The sequence below is a fragment of the Malus domestica genome, chromosome 11 (genome assembly GCF_042453785.1).
Source record: "Malus domestica chromosome 11, GDT2T_hap1".
NCBI classification, from domain to species: Eukaryota; Viridiplantae; Streptophyta; class Magnoliopsida; order Rosales; family Rosaceae; genus Malus; species Malus domestica.
Genome location: NC_091671.1, coordinates 13,578,543 through 13,585,181, shown reverse-complemented (window position 1 = coordinate 13,585,181; position 6,639 = coordinate 13,578,543). Strand labels below are relative to the sequence as shown.

Here is a 6,639-nt window from a genome sequence, read left to right as displayed (position 1 = left end):
ACGGCGTCAGAATATTCCGTCAACCTTGACGGAATATTCCGTCACCTTCAACCTTCAGCTCCGGCGACCGTCGCCGGCGCCGGAAACTGGGTAATCTTTCAAAACCACTATTCTCCTTCGTTTTTCGTCCATTTTTCATGTAATTTATACCAAATTGAAGCATTTAACATGTACAATCACGATGGAAGGGTTTTAAACACTAAAAACCACGGGATCATACCTTCCAAAAATTCCAAAAATCGGCCAAACGTTGAACTCAACGATCCCGACGTCAAAAACTTCCAAACGTTACACTCCGAGCATCCTTGGAACTTCCTTAAGCTCACTGTGATCTTAGTTTGGCCTAAAACAAAGCCAATTTGAAGTTCGTGAACAGTGCAATATTACGGTGACACCGAAACTAGGGTTTTCCGAAGCAAAACTTACCTGAAATGGATATCATCGTGATCGTGGAAGTTCCAGGATTCCAATGGTGATCTCAAACTTGACGTTGGTATAGATTTAGGGTGGTTTTGTGGTGGTCCGTGTGAGTTCGAAGGAGAGGGAGAGAGAAAGTGAGGTCTGAGGGAGAGAGAGAGTGAATGACAGTATACGGGAAATGGGGAGGGTTTTGAGGGATGTGGGGATCCCACTTTCAAACTTTAACATGTTCCTGAAATTCTTGGTCTAAGTTTAAACCCTAAAACTAGTTTAAGAACTTTAGGTTAAACTAATGTCACAGTTATGCACCTTAATCCCGTTTAAGGTTGTATTGGTCATTTCACGTCCTCGGAATTAATAATTCCGGGACGGGCTGTGACAATCTTCCCTCCTTATAGAATTTCGTCCCCGAAATTCCAGCAACCAACTAAATCAACCATACTCCAACAATAGCTTCGAGTAAATCTCTCTCATCCGATTCTCTTTCTCCCACATAATTTTCTACTAAATGATTTCCTTCACAAAGCTTTTACTACTTACTCTGCCTTAATTCTCAGGACCTTCTTTTTCCAATCCAAAGTCGACATTAGTTCCTCACCAATCAGATCCGGCTTAATTCTCAATAGTTGCACCAAAGTCCCATGTAACGACTCTGCCACTTAGTGACAACGCATCGAACACAAAATACATTATGTGCCTTAGCCAATTCTGAAGGCATCACAAACTTGTATGCAACTTCGTCGATTCCTTTAGTGATCAAAACAGACTGATGTTTTCAAGGCTTATCTTGTCTTCCTTTCTGAATCTTACTATTTCTGTTCATGGTGAAATTCCAAAAATATCAAACCATTTACCTTACACACTCGATTAGTGGCATATCCATCTGTTGATCTCTTTTGCCATTCCTGGTTACTTCAGGTTAACTTAATCACCTGAATACTTTGAGGAGACTCATCCATAGTCTCAGGATCTACTAAAACTCTTTCTTGATCGAATCTTTCTCTATTCAGAAGCATTCCATTCACAAGTCAACAAAAACCGACTCACCTGACACATTTCATGGTCCTTATGGCGTTACTTCGGAAACTGCACAACCAACATACTTAAGAAACTCAGCAGTTCCGTAAACCAATTCTTCTTTCCATTTCCACTGCGAACAGAAAATAGTTATCTCAATCCAAAGGCTTATCTCTTTATGCCTCAATCTACTGACCAAATAAAATTGTCGAATGGTATGATAAATCTTATTACTTTCGGAATATTGCAGAAGCTAAACAATGTACTTCGTCCAAAATTGCTTACTTTAAATCCTTAGCATTAGGCACATACTTTTTGTTTTCTTGTATCCACATACCATTTGATTCACGAATCATGTACTCATTCTTTTTCCCTTCTTTCTCTGCCTTGGTTAATTCTTAAATTTCCTCGTCAAACATTTAAGTTTCGAGTACGACCTTACCAAACAGGCCTAACTTGAAAATTAACAAGTATAACTTCTTCTCGATCTTTCACTCTTAACTTTTCTTCCGTTGGTTTTCAATCCACAAGATGATACTCTTGGCAACGTGCCAGACATAAATCTTCTGCAATCTTTTCACCAAGTGTATCAGCTACAACAATTCACGATCACCCTGATCGTACAATCATAATCACTAAGTAATTCAATCCACCTTTGTTGCCTCATATCAAAATCCTTCCGAGTAAACAAATATTGGAGACTATTTTGATTTGTAAAATCTTGCATTCTTATCAACATATAATGTCTTCATAACTTCACAGCAAGAATGGTAATCATGACTTCCAAGTCACCCGTAGGGTAATTCATCTCATGAGGTTCCATTTATCGTGAAACGTATGCAATCACCCTAACATTTGCATCAACATGCCTCCAATACCATTCAAGAAACATCACTAAAAATTTATGATTACCACTATTCTCTGGGAATACCAAAATACGTGCATGAGTGAGGAAATACTTCAGTTGTTGAATCCTTTGCTCACAATTTCCTTCCCACTCATACATAACCTCCTTTCTCAACAGTCTCGTCAATGACAAAGCAATGACTAAAAACTCTTTCACAACCATTCAAGATAGCCTGGTAAGTTAAGAAATTCCAAATCTCAATTACGGCTCGTGGTTGTTCCAAATTCTCAATTTCTGCTATCTTTTAAGGATTCACTTGAATACCTTAAGCAGATATAACAATTCTTAGAATGCCACTTGATTCATTTAACTTTAGCCTTTGCTAAACTTAGCATACAACCAACGTTCTCTCAATCTTTGCTTCATCGACTTAATACGTTTACATGCTCTGCTCTGGCTCAGAATGTACCAGAATATCGTCAATGACAAATGATAACAATTTATCACGACATTCGTGGAATACTTCATCCATAAACTCCTAAAACAGCGTGAGTTTTCTTATAGCATCACCAAAGCTCATAAAAGATCATAACAAATCCAGAAAACCATCTTATGATCAATGTCGCTCAAAATCTTCAATTGGTAATAACCAGACCTCAATCAATCTTTGAAATTATACAAACATCTCTGAGCTTATCAACTAAACATCAGTACACTATCATGGATAACGGTTCTCGATCGTTACCAATTCCATTGTCTTTAATCAATGAACAATCTCTAAGTCCATTTTCTTTCTCACCAACAAACTGGTGCTCCTCAAAAGTGTTGTACTAGGTTGAATAAAACTTTTATCAACCAATTCTTTCAACTGAATTTCCAATTCCCTTAACTCATCATGAACCAATCTTTAACATAAATTTATACCTGGCAACAAATCAATAGTGAATCTCATATCTCTGCCTGAAGGCAATCCAGGTATACTTTCAGGGAAGACATCAAGAAAAGTCTAACCCTTTCGACATTATTCACACTACTCCAAACAACATCATTTAGCACCACATGAACTAAGTATTTTTGGGCAGCCTTTCAAAACAATATCTTTGCTTTCACAGCATAAATAATGGCTGAACTCACTTCACTTTGCATGCCCACTCATTAAGGTAACCTCTGATCATCCAGATCGATGGAAAGTGACTGGTTTCCCGTAATAATCCATCTAGTCACAATTATAACCAACCAAACTAATGGAAATAAAATTAACTGACCCAATACATACTTAATTATTACTGAACATTCTAAATAAGTACAACACTAACATAAAATAATCTACCGGGTTGCTTGCTTAACGAATCCACGAATGAGTTATTAATATTACGGTCTGCAGCCCGCAATACTGATAAATCATCGTTGTCTCGATAAGTAGGCAACCACTCTCAAAGATATAACATACATAATAAGAAATATATCAGCCGAAGTCAACTAGAATGATCAATACGGCTGATTCAACTCTTATCTCAATAATACGTCGGCCGGATCCACTCCGCGTGGTCGGTACGGCCGAGCCTATAACTCACCAATTTCTCATGTGTCAGTCGAATCCACTTCTCATGGTCTGTACGGCTGAACATATAACTCATCAAAGCTCTCTGTACTCACGGTCAATCCGACCAAACTACTAAGTCCATAACTCTGCTGAATCGACACTATGATATCATGGAAAATTGTTGAGTACAACTGATTCTAGGGACGATTCACAATTCTGTGTCCCCTCTGTTCACATAAACACATTCATTAATTTCACACTTCCCAAAGTGTTAATTTTGTACTTGCTGCACAAGGTACATTTCCTTTACTCGAGACACCTTGTCTCAAATATCTGGGATTACCAGTATATCCATCACTTTTACTCTGACCAGCGACATTAAAACCTCAGCTGGAAGAATTAACTCTAGCTTCACTTCTTTCGAAGCTCTGAATCTTTCTATATCCTTGATATGACGAATCATTAACTTTATCGTCTTCTTTTAATTCCCATTCATTTCTTATTCTTCTTTATTCTCGTTGCTCATGTTCTCAGAGTCCTCAAGACTCAACAGCATCTCGTATATTCCTGGTAAGAAGTACAATGGATAGTGGTCACCCAAAATACCACTTCCCTTTTTGCCACCCAGCTTAAAACAACATAACACCTCCACCAAATTAACAACAATATCTGGATGGAATGAGGCAAGTCTGAAAACTTTCTATAATATCCCTCGATCATCACCTTCCTTGTCTCATATTTGTAAACTCTTGTTTACTACCATCGATAAATGCCGGAGGGATAAACTTTTCCTTAAACAAGTCCTTAAACAATTCTCAATCGACTGTTCCTCCGGTGACAACAAATCATACTCCTGTTTCCACCAGGATACAAATTCATAACCAAAACCAGGTAGTCGTCTCGACCCCCTGTCAGAAGGAAGATTCCTTTGACTTGCATAATCTGAAACATCTTTTCCAAATGGTTAAACCGTTATTTCGTTCCCTCGGGTTCATCATTTCATAAGGTGATTCAAATTCAACTCATAACCCGTCTTAAAATGTCCATTTCGATAATATACTGAATCACCATAATAATAGCTTCCCCTAACTACGTGGTTGGCTACGAGGCGGTGTAGTTCTGACAGAATTCACTAGAAACTTCTCAAGATGTCCAAGATTGCAACCATGCTCTGATACCAACTGACACACCCCGTCCCGAAGGAGGGCATGCTGGCCGTCACGTGAGAGTGACGTAACCATTTGCACAGTACGGAAGCTTTAAGATACAATTTATAAGTTGATACACCCGAAGGTGAGTCCTAATTTTGTCCAATCTGTCAGAACACCGTCAAATTCCTCGTAGTCACCACACCTTTGTGATTCCTGAACCTGGAGGGGCGCAAAACTAAAATTGAGTGGGTCAGTAAAACAATTCTTTTCCAAATCCAAACATTTCTCAAAACGTTGTAACCCCTCTCCGTAAAACATGTATACTTTCCCAGAAATGTAAAATATAAATATACATATATATTCTCAAGACTTCAAGTCATTAACTCAACATTTTCATTATAATTATGCCATGCCACATCATCTCAACATTTCTCATATTAATTATGCCATGCCACATCATCTCGACAGTAATAAGGTATGAATGCATCAACATAAATCATATCAGGTGCAATAAAGTAATCAACCGGAGGCCCTCTATTAGCCCGGTTGAACCTAGAGCTCAAAATCTATCACTCTCACACTCTGTCGGAGTCACTCAGCGTGACCTGTACGGCCTTCTGCACATAAGTTACGCTCTAGTGCTTCTCATAAATCATCTGTGCACATAATCTAAGGTCACCCACCAGTCGGAATCTCACTAACACTCTCGCGACTGGCCTGTCGTACCCACTCCGCGTGGACTGTACGACTAGCATCTACTTGGATCCAAGACGAGCGTGCGATGCGGTGAATACTATAAGCACTAAACTATGGTGCAGGATTTGAGCTCAATATACATCAACATCATCATAACAGAAATAAATACTCACCTGTGCGTCCACCGCACGATTTCATACATATGCATCATAAATCAATTCTTACCTGTGCGTCAACCGCACCAATTCATACATATGCATCATATATTAATTCTTACCTGTGCGTCCACCGCACCAATTCATACATATGCATCATATATTAATTCTTACCTGTGCGTCCACCGCACTAATTCATACATATGCATCATATATTAATTCATGCATGGCATTTCAACTCACATTTCTATATACTTTTCATATCAATTCTATGCATGGTATTTCACTTTCCGTTTTTCCACATAACTCATATGCATTTCATTTTAAACATATTTTCATTTCAATTCAATTTCTGGGAGACGTCAAGTATATATATATACGGAAAACAAAACTGCCCACTCACAGAATACATCGACGTGTCGAAGGTCCCTGAGCCTCCCTTAGCCATGCCCAACGTCCGTATAATCCTCGCCTATACGAGAAGTAACCAAATTAACGTTATTTAACGCATAATCCCACTCTTAGCTAATAACTCCTCATATATTGCTCAAATTGGGTATATGAATATACCACTGTGACCTACACGACGTCACGAACCCGTACATATTTTTAGAAATAATTTTGGACCATGCACGCGCCTCCACGCGCCGGCGAGGCCACGGGTCTACGCGCGGCCCACGCGCAGTAACCCTAACGGAAATCTTTACGACGTCAGGAATATTCCTCGGAATATTCCGTTAACTTCTAACGGTAACCGTTAAAACTGACTAACGGCGTCAGAATATTCCGTCAACCTTGACGGAATATTCC

At 39.0% G+C, this 6,639-nt stretch overlaps 1 long non-coding RNA gene across 1 annotated transcript; it reads right to left on the bottom strand.

The window, feature by feature from the left end:
- Nucleotides 1-4,941: 4,941 nt before the first annotated feature.
- On the bottom strand, nucleotides 4,942-6,304 carry LOC139189105 (uncharacterized). The gene is made up of 2 exons (XR_011572628.1): nucleotides 6,233-6,304; nucleotides 4,942-5,197 (listed from the first exon to the last, which is right to left on the bottom strand). It is a non-coding gene; the product is annotated as an uncharacterized lncRNA (long non-coding RNA).
- Between the last annotated feature and the right edge of the window lie 335 nt (nucleotides 6,305-6,639).